Here is an 18,706-nt window from a genome sequence, read left to right on the forward strand (position 1 = left end):
TTTGGTTCTTTGTAATAGGAAAATAAGGATGTTAAAAATTTGGGGAAAGACAATGGAAGCCATCCTCACAGCATGAATGAGAACTCCGGCTAATTCTCAAGTTCAACTTGCTTATACATTAGAGGATATGTAGAAATAAGAAAATGAGATATACCCTGGGATCGCAGTTCAAGGCCAGCCTGGGCAAAAAAAAGTCCATGAGACCCCATTTCGACCAAATATCTTGCCAAATAGCTATGCAAGATAGCTTGCCATGGAAGATATGTGGGAGGCTGAGATCGGGAGTATTGTGGTTCCAGGCCAGCTCACACAAAAAATTCACAAAACCCCACTTCAAAGGGTACAAGCTGTGTGTGATGAGCAGGCCTGTCATCCTAGCTACAGCAGGAAGTATCAATAAGAGAATTGCAGTTCAGGCAGGCCAGACTAAAAGGTAAGACCATATCTCCAAAATAACCAAAGCAAAAAGAGCTGTAGGTGTGGCTCAAGTGATAGAGCACCAGCCCAGCAAGTACAAAGCCCTGAGTTCAAAACCCAGTACCACCCACCAAAAAAGGGCAACTGTTCTGAAACCTTAAAAAGCCATCTGTATTCTTTATAAAGCCTGGACCATGGCCAAAATGGGGCAGAAATCCCACCAGAACAGTCAAATACTGAATTTTTATATTTTGCTTAACAAGTGTTTCTACTCTAGAAAGTTATAGCATCAGTATTGAAGTCCCAATCCTTGGTCAGAACTGCATTCAAGAATAGGGATCTCAAATTTCTTGGTGAGCTATCTACGGTAGGATTTTCAAGTAATAGATAGGCTCTTGTTATGACCTAAAGTCCATTGTGAAAAATCAAGATAGAGGAAATATATAGAGAAAACATTCAACAGACTTCTGATCATTGGAATATAGCCACTGTAGATTTAGAGACAATCCTTTCACAAAATGCTTGCACAAATAGGGACACATATTCTACATTTGCTTTCACTGTTGACTCAATTTAAAATGCTTTCTTTTGCAAATTAAATAATTACCATAATGGATTTTTTAATTGTTGTGCTGGATAGGAGTTCTGGCCTAGCAAACATAAGTTCCCGAGTTCAATTCCTAGTATCAAAAAAAATTAAAGGGCTGGTAGAGGGCTCAAGTGGTATAGTGCATGCTTAATGCTTTCATATATTCTCTTCTGTTCTGGGCTTTTTGTTTATCTTTCATCCCTCTCCACATCCACCCCCGGGCTTGACAACTAGTGATAACAACCAGGTTGATTTGCTTTCTAAAAAGTTTAGAAATGAACATTTCTAATTAGTATTTGAATATGCTAAACCTTCAGAGTAAAGGAAATTGTTCTTTGTCATGTAGATATAAAAAAGCGTAATAAAAATATATTGGACACAGTAACATTTCATTACAATGTTTGATAATAGAGTCAAATGTCTCACAATAAAAATGTTGGAATGGTTTTGAAGAGATTAGCTGCTTGCCTTTCTGTGATTTTCCTTTTTTGTAGCTGTGTGATGCTGGGCAGTTAGTTAACTTCTCTATATTTCGTTTCTATGAAAAAGGGATAAAAGTAAAACCTTATGGAGTTATTTGGGAATTAAATCTGCTGTAATTGGATATGAGTTCCTATGAGGAATTGTCATGGAGGGGAAAGGAAGAAAGGCGAGGATACTGAGTGTGGTGAAGAGGATAGAAGTACAATACATATGAACACTGCTTAATAAAACCCACCAAACAATGTCTGTAGGAGGGGTACACTTATGCATTATGGAATTATCACAATAGAATCTCATGTTATTAATGTATAATAAATCAAAAATAAAATAATAAACTGAAAAAGTTTTGCTATATGTGTAAAGCACTTTGGATTAGGCTGGGCTAATGATAGACACTTAATTCAAAAGAACCATTTTATTTATTGCTGTTGATATTATTGTCATTACTGTGCTTCCATTCCAGCTTCTAGAACCATGTGTTACCATTGAAGTCACTAGGCTCAGGGGTGTTTCTTGAGGATTTGTCACTTGGCCCTTTCCCATGTTTGGAGGTCCCTGAGTTGCCTATCAATCTCTTTTATGATGTACCAAATGCATTCAGGTGGTGGAGTGAGCAGGGGTGTTACCTCTGTCCGTCAGGAGTGTGCTGGGATAATTGTGGCACCTACAGTTTCATTTCACACAGGGACACCTGTCTTGGTTATAGGTATTTTGCACAATGTTTTTTTGGGTAAACTTGTGTTTACCCAAAGGGCCACCATGGAGGAGCACCTACTCACCTTTGTGAGTGTCTCAGTCCTGCCTCCTGTCCATTTTCCCCACAGAGTGCAGATGACCTGGAGGGAAGAAAGCAGTCTTGCTGCAGAGCCACACTGGAAAAATCACTATGACAGTCATGACAATGATGAGGAAGGTCAGAGAAGATTTAACAGCAGGAAAGCCTCAGGAGACATTGGCAGACAAGGCCCCCAAATGCATGCTCACATTGTCTCATCTCATGATTGATCTACTGGCTTTAATTAGTGTGTGGTAGACATAATTTACTCTATCCCAAATACTATCATTATTTCTCTAAGCCCATTGTCTTGCTGATTGTTTGAACTCACAATAATTATATTGCATTTCAAGACAATACCCTTTTGTTATCTCGATTAAGACATTCCATATATTACAAAGAATCTGAATTTTGGTAGAGTTTTAAGAGGTCTCAAGTTTCTCTCATAAGACTCTTAAACCTACAACTCTTTGAAAGCATAGTCCAAAATTTTCTTAATTTTCACATGAAACCTATTATAAGCAATTTGGGAATTTTATTTGAAGTTGACAAGTTATGGTTTGAGGATAAATAATATTTGTATTTATTAGCAATCAAAAGGAAAGTTATTCATAGTAATTTCGCTTGGGTTATTTTTAATTTTATTTACCATATCGATGACTAAAGTCTAGTACAATCTAGGAAAATGATTTTTAATTAAATGTAGTTATTTTGTGGGACTGGGTTTGAACTCCAGCTTCATACTTGCAAATCAGGTGCTCTACCATTTGAGCCACACCTCTAGTTTATTTTGCTCTGATTATTTTGGAGACAGGCTCTTGAGAACTATTTGCCAGGACTGGCCTTGTAACCACGAGCCTCTCGATTTAAGCTTCTAAGTAGCTAAGATTTCAGGTGTGAACCACCAGTGCCTGTTCAAGGTACTTTTTGAGGAGCTTTATTTGCACCTTGAAACATGGTAAGTTTAGTGATTCTGTTCCTCTGTCTCACAAACATAAGTCAGCTACTCACTGGGGTTCACCATCTGTCTCAAGTGTGAACAATACAGTTTTTGAAGGAAGCTGATTGGCAAATCACAAATTTAGGGTAAAATCTTAATGTATGGAGTTAGAGTTGTAAATTTTAATTCACTTTCTTTTTTTTTAAAGGAAGAGAACAATAAAAGTTGTATATAATAAGAGAAAACAAATAATGAATGTTATTATTTGTTTGATTCATTATTCATTACAAGAGATTAATGTAGCAGGATTCACAAAATGAATCTTAGCCAAGGCTGATGTTGGTGTTCTCTACAGAATTAAAGGTAATTAAAAATATATCAAAGTCAATTTTGCTTAAATTCAAATTGCAAAGTATTTTTATTGCTAAATGAAATCTTTTCAATCCTACTGAAATGCATTCAGATTTACTTATGTCTACAGAAATGTATTAAAGACTAGCGTACCCTTTTACTTAGTGCATTAAAACTATATGCACTTCATTGTCATCTGCAACTGAGTCATTTCAGAAAAACAGTACCCAGCATTCCTGTTGTCAGTACCATCCATAGCAATACGTTTAACATGCAAAATGAAATTTTAAAATCATTCACTATAATTGTTAAAGGCTAAAATGTATCGGAAAATAATACTTAAAAAGGATGCAAATTTTAAAATGAAACTGCTCCTGTGCTGCTGAATGCCTGTATGTCTTGGTTAAAGGGAATCCTGGACAGCAGGGTACAGGGACTGTTCCCAAGCCAGTCTGAATGCAATATTTAGCATGCAGTCAGGACTTGCAAGTGCTGCTGGCTCTTGGTAGCTAACCTCAAGACCTTTGGGTGCTGAGCCAGAAAAGATGAAGTCTGATTTTGACTTCATCGCATAAACAGAATGTCATCAGCACATCAGATTCCACCCACAGTGAACCCCTGGCATGGTTAATGATGATAATCTTCCCATTTAATCACGGGAATTCAGTGACAGGCAAACAAAGGTTGCGACACTGACAGACTGCTCCAACAGAAGAGAAGAGCTCCACAAGTTTTATTTTTAAAAGTGCAAGTCCAATTCCAACAGCACTTGTCCATAATGGAAAACCTGATCATTTGTGTTAGCTTTCATAAATTTTATGGAGTTTGTTAGATTTCTTTCAAAAGTCTGTTTTCCCTAGCCGCTTTCCAGTCCGGACTAAGTTGTGGGCTCCTAAGGCTGGAACAAATATCTGGATAAAAAATATTCTGTTCGCTGGAATTGCTCCCATGCTCTTATGTTCTTTCTTTAAATCCTTTGAATTACTTTTTTCTGACTAATCTCATCTTAACATGTTTCATCCCTTTGAAGAATATGCAGCCAAATCACCTGTGGTCTAACAAAATGAGTGAAAGAATTTGAGACACATACTATAACACAGGATATACAGAAATTCTTGAATCAATAATAATTTAAAGTTCGTCATTTCCCTTATAAGAAAAAATTCAAAATGTGCAAGGGATTATCTTAAATTCAGTGCAAGTTTTTAGAAAACATTTTATGACATTACATACAAATCAATATGTTTGTTTTAATACATTCAGTGCCTTTTTCGATCTTATGTTCTTTTCCTTAAGTGTTAAAGATGTACTTTGCAATTTTTATGTTTTTAAGTATCAGTGAAAATAAATTTAATTAAAAGTAAATGAAAAGATGTACTTTAAAATGTAGAAAAATCCTTTGCTGAATTAAATTTTTCATGGACTTTAGCTAATATCAGTAAATTACATTGTGTATTGATTATCTTCCTCAATTATATGTGAAAATTCTTAGCATATACTTGTGGATTTTAATCCATGATTATCCTACTGGAGTCTCTTTTTGTTACTCACATTACATTTCCAAAGTGTGAATTTACATTCCTCATTCAGCATGTTAATATAACTTTGTACCACTATGATCTTTTCGTTTAACTCTATTTAATAATGCCAAACATTACTTAAACTAAATTCTCACTTTAAGGAGAATAGTATTAGTGAAACTAAAATTAGAAAGGTTACAGACATATTATGAATTTGTAGTTGTACTTATAAAACAGAAAATTAAGCCTATCTTCAACATAAATATATCTTTGCAAAAAGTGAGAAAGATAAAATTAAGGAATATATGCAGGTCAACATGAAGGTTAAGTGCAGTGAGCTGTGTTTACATACAGGATCCTTTCAGAAAAGTGATACAAACTCATTAGCCAAAACCTAAACACACTAGGATGAAAATAAACAACAAATAATAAATGACACAAAATATCACAAATAATAACATCTAGAAAAAAATAATATTTTATTAATTGACAAACTCTTAATTTTTGGTTATATACAGAATGATCATGTTTCATACGACAAAATAGTATCTATTCTGTATTTTCTAGAGAAAAGAGAAAAGATAATTTAGCATTTCTTTTGTCTCCCACAAATTAAAATTTTGTTTTGACTTTTTATACTTGAGAAAAATTCCTTTTGGCTTTACACTTGCAGAATATTTATCACCTGTGGATAACTTTTGCTCAGATTCTTCCAAATCAGAGTGACATACACATCCACTTTTTTGTGGCTTGATTACAGGTTGTACTTTGTAAACTCAAGAATTCTGCTAAATTCTAACTTGCTTTAATTCAATGCATAGTGATTAAATGAGGGTAATTAGTAGTGTATGGTCTTCTCGAATATTTATCATTTTTTTTGGTTTTTTTTTTTTTTGGTGATACTGGGGATTTGAATTTAGGGATTCATGCCTGCTAGACAGGTGCTGTACTGCTTGAGCCATGCCTCTAATCCCTTTCTCTTTGGTTATTTTGGAGATAGGGTCTTGCTTTTTTACTTAGGCTGGCCTACAACTATAATTGTCCTCATTAGGATTATAGGTGTTAGTCCCCAGCACCTGGTTTATTTATCAAGTTTTTCTGGTGATCATATTCATGATCTTATCTTCTAGCATCAAAAAAATATCAATTTTTTATGATTCCCACCAACAAAAAATAAAATGGAAGATAAACTTAAAATTGTATAGAATGCATTATTAATAAACCCAACAGGAAAGAAAGATCTGTCCCGGTGGACAAGATGCCCATAACGCTCACACTAGGCTATAATCCATGTTTTGAAACTTACAGATTGTGACTCCATACATTGTTAACCTTGATCTTCTCCACAAGTCACATATTTCCAAAATGTGTAATACAGAACAAGTCAATATCACAATGCAACTTCCAGGCTGGGACACAGAGTATATAGTACAGAGGAAGGAGATTCATTTTTGAAAACTTCTTCTGCCCCAGATCAGCTGGCAATAAGTCGGTTACACAAAGCCATGACTATAAACCATCACTTCACTGCATTCACTAAAATATTCCACTTAACCTCCCAGGAGAGACATACAGACAGACCCAACTCAATTCCTGCTCCTTCTGTTAATAAAGTGGAAGGGTGAAAGAGCTGCTATCTGAATGGAAACAGTGAACCACATAAAGTGTCTTGTTTTTGTGAATTTTAAAATTTATGACTTATGCATGCAAATCTTCTGTCTTTGGGTTTAGAAAGCCCCATGCATGTGAGCAGGACCCTGATGTTTAAGGTCACTCAGGTTCATGGAAAACTCTCCTGTGCGTGCATAAAAGGCAGAATGATCTATAATTAGTGAATTTCTTAAGAGCCTTTTGATATCATATCCACAGTGTACAGTGAAAATGGGATTGGTGAAATATGTACCCATGAAATACATAGATTTGTTTTCACAAAATTTCTCTTCCTTTCTTGCACTCTTCCCATGAATATATGCTCACATGGGCTCAGGGCATGCTCACATTTAATGTGTTAAGTAAAAAAATGGACATAATCCATATTCTATATGTCTCAACAAATTTCCCCTTTCCTCATTGCATATCAAGAAAATATAGGGATTCAGGTGTGGTGATGCACATCTGTAATTCCAGGATTCAGGAAACAAAAGTAGGAGAATCTTGAGTTTGAAGCTACCTTGGGGTACATGAGTTCAAGGCCAGCCTGAGTTACATAAGGAGACCCTATCTTGAAAAACTAAGGCCTAGATATATAACTGAGTGATAGAGTACTTGTCTAGCACTACAAAACAAACAAACATAGTTGCAAAATAAAGACTTAAAATCAGTGTCCGTCCAAATTCTCCTGATTTTATTTCTTGATCAAGCCAACAAGGCTTATAAAACCAAAAATGAAGCAAAACAACATCAGACATATTGAACAAACCCCTCATATTTCTCAAAATCTAGACTCCATTTTTAAAAAGCAACATGAATATAAAAGATGCATATTTGTTTGGTAAGATTCACATTTGATTTAGTATAATTTCGATAATTTCAGCATAGACAATCCACCAGAAATTTCCTTTGCAACGTCAAATATGGTTAAATATATATATATATAACTTTGCCTCTGTGAGTAAGGGTTTATAGTATGAGTATTATTGCCTACATTACTTTCAAATTATCAGATGCAAATTGTTTTTATAATCTATCTCATAAATTATTCATATCTTTATGTATTTCACTTATGTAATAAGAAAACACCAAAAGAAAACTCAGATCACAAAATAAATGTAATTTCAACAGATTAAAAATCAGTTTGTAATCCATCATTTGTAACTTGAAAAATATCAAATTTTGTGAAATACAGAAACTTCTTAAATGAGAAAAATCAATGCTTTTCTCCATATATGTTTCCTGATAAAAGATTAAACACACAGCTTCTCTCAGGTTTCGCCTCAGAAAGCATGAATTGTTAACAATTATTTATATTTGAAATATTTATGATTGCAGTGATTCCCATTCTCAAAACATAGATTATCAAATATTCTATCTGTGGTGAGAAATCTATTTATGAATTTTGGTGAACTATTTTGGCAAATGTCAGTGCAGCTCATTAGAATATTTTGAAAAAATAGATATTTAAAATCTATTTCCAAGGTTTTATAGCACATTGCTTGAATTGTCAGGATTTTATTAAAGAGGAATCAAAATGAGGAAAAGAATGATGTTGTATTTTAAGGCTGAAATGATAGAGTGATAGCAACAAAGGACATTATAAGTGTTGTTCGTTCTCATGTCATTGATCCTGGCCAGTAGACATTTAAAAGGATGCAGCAAACAAGCTGAGATGAATGGGAAACCCAGCCACTTTTTCAATTTTATAGCCATGGAAGCAGTGCACAGTGACTTATAATCCTGCAACATCTGCTGTCTATCCGAGATAGGGAGAGGTGGCATTGAGGAATTGACTGAGCGACTTTGAAGAATAGGTGAGAACTGAAGAATATGAAGGACACTGAGACCCAGAAGATACAAAGATAAACCTGAAGGAGCAGCTACACAATCAGTGTGTATGCATAGGTTTATGTTAAGCCGGAAGCACACACACACGCTCACGCACACTTCTAGGTCTTAAGAGACAAGAAGCTAGAACTAAAGGATTGGCCTCAGATCGGTTAATCTGAGTATTTTACTTTTTTAAAATTTTGTTTTTGTTTTATTATTTAAAACAGGGACAATGCCATAGGTAGGTCCCATTTATATACAATAATACACTCTATTGCCATATAAACAGTGGAGTAGCACTGGAGGGTGGAGGACAAACTGGATTTGGCTTCTCTCAGGTGCTCTTCTCTCCAAGATCCTGGCACACAGCTACTGCCTTGGCTCACTGGTTGTATCTCTTGACAGTATACATCTTCCCTTCCCAGGTCATTTTTCCCCACACCATGCAAGAGATTCAGCATCATGTGAATACCATCATAGACTGGAAGTGAAGTACAAGACAGAAAAGATATCCCAGGCGCCGAAAGAGGGATTTCCCATGTCTTCAATTCTCTTACGAGTAAGTCTTTTCTCAGAATGTATCAAACTGAACTCAGGGCTCAAATATGATAGTAAACAATTCTATAAGACCCTAGTGAACAACGACCAGTTATCCTCATTCTATAGGGGAATGCATATTTAAGTTGATTTGCTTTTTAGAAATGTGATGGGTCCTACACAGTCTGTGCACTTCTCATCAGAATATCAACTGCAGTTACAACACAGAAATGCCACACTGTCCCTTTCACAGATCCTCCCTGAGTGCTCAGAAGGGCATCCTCAGAGAGAAAAAGGCCACACACTTCTGCATTCAGCCAGAGTATTACTTTTGCAAAGCTATTTGCTATCATCCAAGGAGTGCTTTTTTTTCTGTCATATTTTAATTGACCTCAAAACTCACAGTACAGCACTATTTCTCATAGTTTATTTCACATGATTTGCACATTAAAACACCTTAGAGGATTATATCATGTGAGCAGAGTGAAAGAGAAGCTAAACAAAAATTCAACCAGAAACAAAAGCTATGTCAAGGGTTTCACTGATGAAGCAGACCATTAAAAGGAAGATTACCCCAAAGGGGAAGGGAGACAGAAAAAACTCCCTTACTTCATCACCTCATCAGTAGTTTATAGACAGCAAAATATAGAAAGCTGTGTGTGTACAGAATATGTACATTGCCCGTAAGCTGAGCCTTTCATGCTGGCCTTGGAGACAGAGCCCATGATTCATGCTTGGTTGTGTATGTCTTTGATTTGCTGGAAGTTATTACTTCCCAGTGTTCCTCTGGCTCTTGCACAGTACATGGCTCTCGTGTCAAATCACCATGGTGTCTGCCAAACCAACCATGGAGGTGGAATAGATCCCATACCTATCCCAACTGTTCTTTCAAATCACCATTTTCTTTCAGCTTTCCCACTTCCAACTTGGAACCTCAAAAACAATGTATGCTGCTAACACATCTTTGGTGCTTCTTATATAAATAGAAAAAGGGATCTGATGTATATAGATCTTTTTAAACAAAATCTGAAATATTTAAGTCATGCTGCTAAGGTCTCTTACATAAATTGTTATTTTACATAGTATTTTTATAATTGAGTGTATGTACATATACCACAAGTCACCCTCCCACAGAACCAGTTGTACAGTAAGTCATGGTACTGTGCAAATTGAGGGACCAAACCACAAGACTTTTCCATAAAAAAACAAAAATTCTTTACTTTGGTTTGAATTTTATTTTTCTCTTGCTTAAATAAGTTAGAGATAATTAAGATGAAAACAACTCCCTTCTTTCCTCTTTTTTTCTAAAATAAGATAGCATTGTTTGTATGGCAATTTTGCAGGAATATGTTTTCATTATTGGTAAACTAAACCATTTTAAATACTATTAAAATAATATTAATGGTGTGTTGACTGTTTTAAATACACAATTCATTTTTATGTATTTGAATGTGGTTTTTTTTTACACAGACTGCTTTTCTATGTAAAACTTCATCTTGCCAAAGTAAATATTTTAAAATTACTTTTTTTCTTTTTTTTTTTTTTTTTTTTGCAGTATTGGGGTTTGAACTTGAGGCACACCTCCAGCCCTTTTTGCTTTAGCTATTTTTACATAGAGTAATACTTATGCCCAGGCTTACCTCCAATCACAATTCTCTTACCTTTGCATGGTGTGTTGCTACAATTACAGTTGTGGGATAATATGCCTGGCTTGTTCTTTGAAATAGGGTCTCACTAACACTTTTACCTAGACTGGTCTTGAACCTCAATCCTGCTGTCTCTGCCTCCCAAGGAGCTGGAATTGCTGGCATAGACTACCAGACTTGTCTTAGAATTGCCCTTAAAATGTCAAAGCAAGAAAAATTAGGGTAACATAAAATGATTATGATAGTGCCTATTTTACATATCTATTTAAAAAATATTTTATTTTGAGGGGTTGGGGATTTAGCTCAGTGGAAGAGCGCTTGCCTGGCAAGTGTAAGGCCCTGAGTTCGGTCCCCAGCACCGAAAAAAAAAAAAAAAAAAGGAAAAAATAGAAAAAAAAAGCAAAAAATATTTTATTTTGAAACAATTTTAAATGTACCAAAAATACAAGTATAAAATAGAGAACTTCAATTTTTCCTGAATCAGGCAAGCTTGTCTTCTCTAAACCCATAATCCTGAAAATAGTTAATATTAATTTCTACAAAACAGTCTCCTATGTAACCACAGTACAATGAATAAAATCAACAAATTAAGCATGAAACATAACTGCTCTCTAATGTTCAGACTTTATTCACAGCTCACAAAATACCAGTGATGCCATTTTGACATAAGGGTTCCATCCCACTGGGATCTCTCACTTTGGAAGTGTCCTGGAGTCCTGACCTCTCACTCCTGATCTTGGTGGGCCAGTTGCTCCTAGGTTAGGCTGGGGCTTGCTGATGTTGCCTCACACTTGATTCAGGTTAAGTGTTTCTATCAGGAAGCAATGCTGTGCTTTCCTTATTGCCCCTTGTCCATAGACCATGGCTGTCACTTCCCATGATGGAGAACATTCACTGACAGAGTGCTAGTCAGGCTTCTCTACTGAAATGTTGCAAATGAATCTTTGCATTTGATAGGAATTTTATGGGGAGACAGTTTATGTGAATACCTTTAACCTTACGATAATTTTAACTATGATTTATTTACATCTTAAAGCACTTAGGATTTATATTTCATTCAACAGATTTAAAGACATTATTAGAAAAATTAATATTTATTACCAAATTCTCCATGGTTTGCCCAAAAGAGACCTTTCAAGTGAGAATATCCATCGGTTTTACCCATCATTTTCATTCTTTGAGTGCTGTCTTGCTTTGTAACATCATGACATATTCCACAATTATCTTGTTCTTTTTTACTCAGATCTAGTCAAGGAGACCTGTGTCCTTTTATTGTAGAACAGCATTTAGAAGTCAAGTTCCAAGAACTACATGTCACCTTTAGCAGCAAAATACCTCTCAGTGGACAGAGCTAATAACTTTATATACTCGCACATGGCTGTGTTCATATATCCTGGCCCTACACACACACGCACATGCCCACAAAGACACACACACACACACACACATACCACACACACACAGACACACACACTCATGCATGTGCACACACACCACACACACACCACACCACACACATGTACACGCACATGCACACACAAAGACACACACACCACACACACACCACACCACACACATGCACACACAGACACACACACCACACACACAAAGACACATACACACACATACCACACACACAAAGACACAAGTTCACACTGAAACCACTCCCATCCAACACCACAGAGTTCATTCTACTTTTTACCTTCCATATTGTTAAAAGTCTTTTCTCTAAGCATGACTAATCTGGTTTCCATTACCTTTAACATGTCAACTTACGGTAGATCATATAATATGTAGCTACCTACACTATTATTCCCTAGAGAAATAGACCAATAAGAAATTTTATATGTATATAGAGAATAAAGTATTATATAATGATAGGTATTTCATATATTATGTTATAGATTGTATATAACACATGAAATCAATACACACACATGGCACTATCTATATACTATATGATTTCTGAGATTTGATTGCAGAGGCTGAGAAGTTCATGAAATGCTGTCTGTAAGCTGCAGACTCAGGAAAGACATTGGTGTAACTGTATTCAAATTGGAAGGCCTAAGAACTAAGAAAGCTAAAGATGGGTGTCCCAGCACAAGTGCTGGTGAAGATGACAATGACAATTTTAGCTTCTTGAAATGAAAACATGGTGATGTTACATGGATGAATGCTTACAACAGTATTAGTGTTTCTGAATTTGTTTTGACACAAAATTAAAATATGTATTATATAAAACATGATGTTTAGTGTATTTCATAACCAGTAGTACAGTGTGTGATTCTAAACATTCTGGCCCAAGTCCTTCCCTTGTAGTTGTCCTCAATGTTGCTGCATGCTGTCCTATCCATGCCTTGATCTTGTAATGCAGACACTTGCCTTAACTCTTATGCACCTGTACCAATCGAGTAGAGAAAAGATAGGCTGTTTTTGAATGCTAATGTGCAGTTGCTTCCAGGAAAACATTCTTTACAGTCCTAAAATATTTGATATGCCTAAACTGTATAAACCAGGACTGTGAGAAGTAAGTGTCTTTCTTGCAAATGCTTTCTCTATCTGGTATATCACACATTGTACTTTCAAAGTAGTGGAGTTGAGGGCTTGCTGCAGGATCCCTGCACACATAAAAGCAATCTGTGGAGTTGACAAGTAAAATCAGTAGTAAGCATATTACAGAGCAAACTGAAGGGAAGCAAGTTTTCTAAAGACATGGAATTGTAAAAATGACTCAAACATGCATATCATCTAGAATAAGAATTTTCTTCACCTACATGTGTAGTACATCAAATAAGAAAGTGATATAAAGCAGGGAAACTAGCCAGGTGCTTGAAGTCCACAGGTCCCTGACACAGCTCTGATGCTCTTGAGTTTAAGCTCAGCTTCTTCTAATAGGCGGGATCCCTCATCTCAGCCACTTTTCTTCCCCACAATACTCTGGCTGAAAGTTGTGCACATCACTAACCTGAGCAAGTTTACCAACCCCCGCACCCCCACACACACCTTTAACTTCACTACATCCCTGGTCCCTGTAACATCCTGCTGCCTTCAAAAGGCAATCTGTCTGCCATTGCTTATTCTATCTTTTCTAGATTTACAGGCAGATGTTCCAACTGCCATCAACTACTCTTCTTGTATTTGGAATTTGAAGACATACAAATTAACATTTCTTTTGTTTGATAAATCTAATTTTCTCCCAGTTTTATTTAAAAAAATTATTTTGGTTTTTATTCTCCCTGCTGTTTTTAGATAATTTCCAGGAGCACAAGGAGGAAATGACAGCTTTGCATATCTTTGAATGAAAATCAGCAAGTACTGCTCTATCAGTTTCCATATTTTAAGGGTAAAGTATATAATACAATAGGGTGGGCTCTGTACAACAGTTACCTAAATCCTTAAAACCCTTTATAGAAAAGATACACTTGACTGTACACATGTTACATTTTAACTTGAAGACTCAGGTAATATCTTATTTTCATGATAGACAAATGTTACAACATGCAGGGCTAAATCAGTATGTGGTAAAAGAGAAAGGTAATTCCTAGGAATAGAAATTAAAATACAGACAGACAGACACATGACAAACACAGGGTGCAACAAGGAGTGGGTAGTAGCAATAGTTACAGTGTATGTCTAGCAGTGATCTATAGTAACCTGGACAACCCTTGGCACATGCAGCGACAAACCATTTAGTTGAGATTTCTCCCACAATTGATTTTGAAGAGATGAGGTACATAAGAATATTCAATGGCCTCTTTGAACTAAAATCAAATGACACTGAAATTTTTATTAGTGTCAAATCTTTGTAAGTATTGTGAAGCCTTGAGGTAGAAATTGATTGGCATAAGTTTCTATAAGGCAAAGTATCAGCTGAATAGACGATGGAGAAAGGATAAGTCTAGTCTCCAAATATTTGAAATCCAACAGGAATTAAAAATTAAGAAAATTCCAAAACACTTTCCTTTAAGTTTATTTCAAATTATTTTTCAGGCAATCTCAGCGTATTACCCTAGGTTAGTCACAAAAATGAATACTGCTTTATCTCCTAGAAATTAAAAACTTGCATGTATCAAATAAGTTGAAATATTGAAAATGATTTTGTTCTACATGTGTATTTTGCCTTACAGCATCTGAATATCTGCTTGGTGACCTTGTTTGTGGTGTCACTACAACTCCTAGCAAGTCCTTGGCAAAGAACATTAAAAAATTATCAACAGTTAAAAAGCAGGAGAGAAAATTACCTTCATTAATGAGGACACTTGCTACCTTCCATACCAGTGGCTTTCCCAGCAGGAGAGGGCAATATTTTTATATATTGAACCTTGACTTTCTGTGATTGATTACTTTTCCATTGTTTCCTTGATTCACCTTAAGTGCCCAGAGTGCTATGGCCTCCAATTGATCATCAATTGTCAATATTTTGGATGACAGCAAACCATTGTTGGATTTTCTAGTACTCTGACGCTGAAAAGCTAAAACTTCTTTTAAAGAAATATAACTTCAAATGCATATTAAATCTCTACTTAATTTTAATTTTTAATGCTTTGAATAACTCTCAACTTTTAATGGAAAGATTGTTATGCATGTACTTTTTGAAAAAGTCAGTATTATAAACTGTAGAATATATAAAAGGGGTTTGTAAAGTTAAAATACTATGAACAGTTACAAAACTAATAATTACCACATTATTTCAATCTATTGTTTTATTAAAAACATACAACACTGATGCCTTTAAAAATGAGTCAGGTATAATAATTCTTAATGGATTAGGACAGCATCAGTCACTTGACTAAATGTGAGGTCCTGTATTAAATTTCATAAAACTCAAAAAATAATTTTAATGCAATGGAGTATTTTTTGACAGGAGTCAAATTAATCCTCTGACAGTTTTATGTGCTACTTTGTAGGTTAGAATACATTAATGATACTTGACAATAAAATAGTATAGTAACAGCAGTCAGATGGTACAGCTCAGACTTCAAAGTATATCACCTTGGTGGGCTGATTAATGTGAACGGAAGGACATTGGAAAGTCTCAGAAGCAAGGTCTTTCTGACTTTCTGTCCTCCTATCTCTCTCTCTTTCTCTTCAAAGCAAATCATAGAAATCAGAATTCTGTTTCCCCAAGGCAGATCATATTAACCCTCACTCCCAATGCAATATTTAAAACCTAAAGAGGTCAATTTCTGTCTTCTTTGAATACACTTATCTCGTAGGGGTCTTTCCCCAAACCCAGGAGAAAAGGATGCTACACAGGGGTGGAGAAGAATATGAGAAGACAATCCTTGTTCGGGTCCCCCAGTTTGTGACCATTATATTGCTCCCTTTGTCCAATCACATTTCTACAAGGATACTCATTTTTTCACTGAACCTAAGCATAAGAATAAATATTTCTTTCCTTTTTTTTTTCTTTACCTTTTTCTTTTTTTAAAAAAATACTGGGCCTATGAACTCAGTGTGTCACATTTGCTAGGCAGATGCTCTATCACTTGAGCCATGCCTCTAGCCCCTTTCCTTTAAGTATTTTCAAGTAGAATCACACAGTTTTTGCCCAGGGTGGTCTGGTCCATTATCTTCCTATGTACTCTTCCTGTGTATTTGAGATGACAGGTGCATGTCACTATATCCAGCTTTTATTGATCAAGACAGGGTCTTGCAAACTTTTTACCCTGGCTCACCAAAAATCACCATCCTCCTGGTCTCCACCTCCTGAATAGGTAGGTTTACAGATTTGAGTCACAAGTCCCAGCTAAGAGTAGATATTTCTGAAGGCTGCTATGTCTGATGAAAATTTGAGTAAATAAATTTGTTATGCTTTCTCTCATTAACCTGTTATGGGAATACAGACCTTATCACTGGGCAAATAAGGGACCTATTTGTCTCTACTCAGTTTATATAAATTTTGTAGTGTAGAGGAGTTTTTTTTTTTTTTTTAACAAAACAAAAAATAAGAAATCCCTAAATGTTTTCCTATATAAATTAATAATACTATACAATGGGTTTTTGCAAATCAAACAAGCAACACTTTATCAATGTTGCAGGGTCTGGGTGTCTTTAATTCCAGCACTCCCAAGGCTGAAGCAGAAGGATCAAGACTTCCAAGTCAGTGTAGCCTACAGTGAGACCCTGTATCAAACAAACAAAAACAAAAACAAACAAATAGACTGCAGGAAACAGTACTTATCTACAAATTTATAAAGCAAGTGTTATGTTTTGGATATAAACTATCCCTAAACACTGATGGTGCTATTGAGAGGTGATCAGGAGAGCACTAACTCAATCAGTTTGTTAATCAGTTGATAAGTTCGTAGCTGAAATTACTATCACAAGGTGAACCTAGTTGAAGGAAATGGGCCACTGGAGTTTTGCTCTTGAGGGGTATGGATTTCATGAACAATTTGATTTGTGTTCTCATTTTGGCAAATGATGATATTTTACATCATCATTTTGTTTATGAGTTGCAGTTTCCACATGTTGAATTCTAGAACTTTATTTAGACTTTCTGGATGTTAAATACTACTGGTTGAATTTCTGTCCCTTAAGAAATTCAGTGTTTGTTCCATTTTCCTGAGCATGTGATAAGTTTTTTCTCAGATACCCATGGAACTTGTTGACAAGATGTATAGTAACCATTCTACCTAATTCCCATAGATGGCCTCAATCATTTCTTCATTGCTGTTTAGCCCCATTCTTTCCTATAAAATGAACTCTCATCTTTCAGGATCGAATGTGTAATTTTTCTAAACCATAGTTCCCTCTTCATCATATCGTATTTTATGGATTTGATTTCACACTACAGAACCCTGCCATAATTTTGGTGATATCAATGTGCATTTGAAAAGATTCTGTCTTAATGGATCATATATCTGATGTTCCTGACCACTTCTTTTCAATAATTTTCATTCATACTCTAGAAGTTGTTAAAAATATTTAAAATTAATGACATTAACACCCTGATAGGAGCTTCTACTTCTAAGCCTTGCAGCAAGCCTAGTCAGCTCTCAAAATAAAGATTTTTTATCACCTAAAATTTGCCTTTCCATTGACTTGCTAGCATTTCAGTATGAATCCCCTCCTATATTAATCTTCCATTTTACTCCATATTATGTAAATTTTTAGTATTTTTTCTATTCATAAAATTAATCAGCATATATATTAGAGATAATTTGCAAACACATAATAAAATTGCACCTATAAACTCTTAATACAGAGATAACATTTTGGAATGTTTTTCACATATCACAGACACACATACATATTTAGAGGGAAAAATGTGTAATGAAAAATCACTAAGAAAGTGAGAAAATAGGGACTGTTATCCAGCATCAATATACAGTACCTCTGTTGCTTTAGAGGTCAGTTTACACTCATGCCCTTCATTTTCTGCATTGCTACAGTTCAGTGAAAATAATCTCATCTCAAGAGTTGATTGTGAAATTAATGAAATAATCCTTTAAAAGATTTCAGTAAAATAAAAAACGTGGTAAGGAAACAATGAATATTAGTTACTTTCAATGTTAACGTGGAATCATTTTATCAACTCAGTATCAACAAAAGATAAATGTTTAGAATTCCTTTGTTTCTTTGTTTTTAACTAGGAGTGGTAATCATGGTTATTTAAATAATTTGTATATATGATTTTTGATTTTCATATGGTATATTTTTATACTATCTTTCAAGTCCCTTGACAGATTAATGAGCCAAAGATAATCAACATTTCAGAGAACACAGTTTTTCCCATCTGGACATCTAAATAAACTTAGTATAGATACTCTGTATCTAAATATCTATAATTTTGAATATAACAATAAGGATCAGTGAATATTAGACAAAGTCTACCAGGGTGAAATTAGGCACAAACAATACTTGCAAATGTATAGGAAAATGCTAGAAGCAAAATACATCATTTCTATAATAGTTACTATTTGTAATCTTGAGGATATCCCAGAATATGGAGTATTCATG

General features: G+C 35.1%; 1 long non-coding RNA gene across 2 annotated transcripts in view; it reads left to right on the forward strand.

Moving 5' to 3' along the window:
• LOC141411427 (uncharacterized) overlaps positions 1 to 16,926 on the forward strand; it is a 36,226-nt gene extending 19,300 nt beyond the window's left edge. For both annotated transcript variants that reach the window (XR_012436155.1, XR_012436154.1), the window contains 3 exons: positions 8,984 to 9,117; positions 13,991 to 14,084; positions 14,869 to 16,926. This is a non-coding gene — a long non-coding RNA (uncharacterized lncRNA). The remainder of the gene's footprint in view (positions 1 to 8,983; positions 9,118 to 13,990; positions 14,085 to 14,868) is intronic.
• The last annotated feature ends 1,780 nt before the right edge of the window (positions 16,927 to 18,706 follow it).

The sequence above is a fragment of the Castor canadensis genome, chromosome 10 (genome assembly GCF_047511655.1).
Source record: "Castor canadensis chromosome 10, mCasCan1.hap1v2, whole genome shotgun sequence".
NCBI lineage: Eukaryota > Metazoa > Chordata > Mammalia > Rodentia > Castoridae > Castor > Castor canadensis.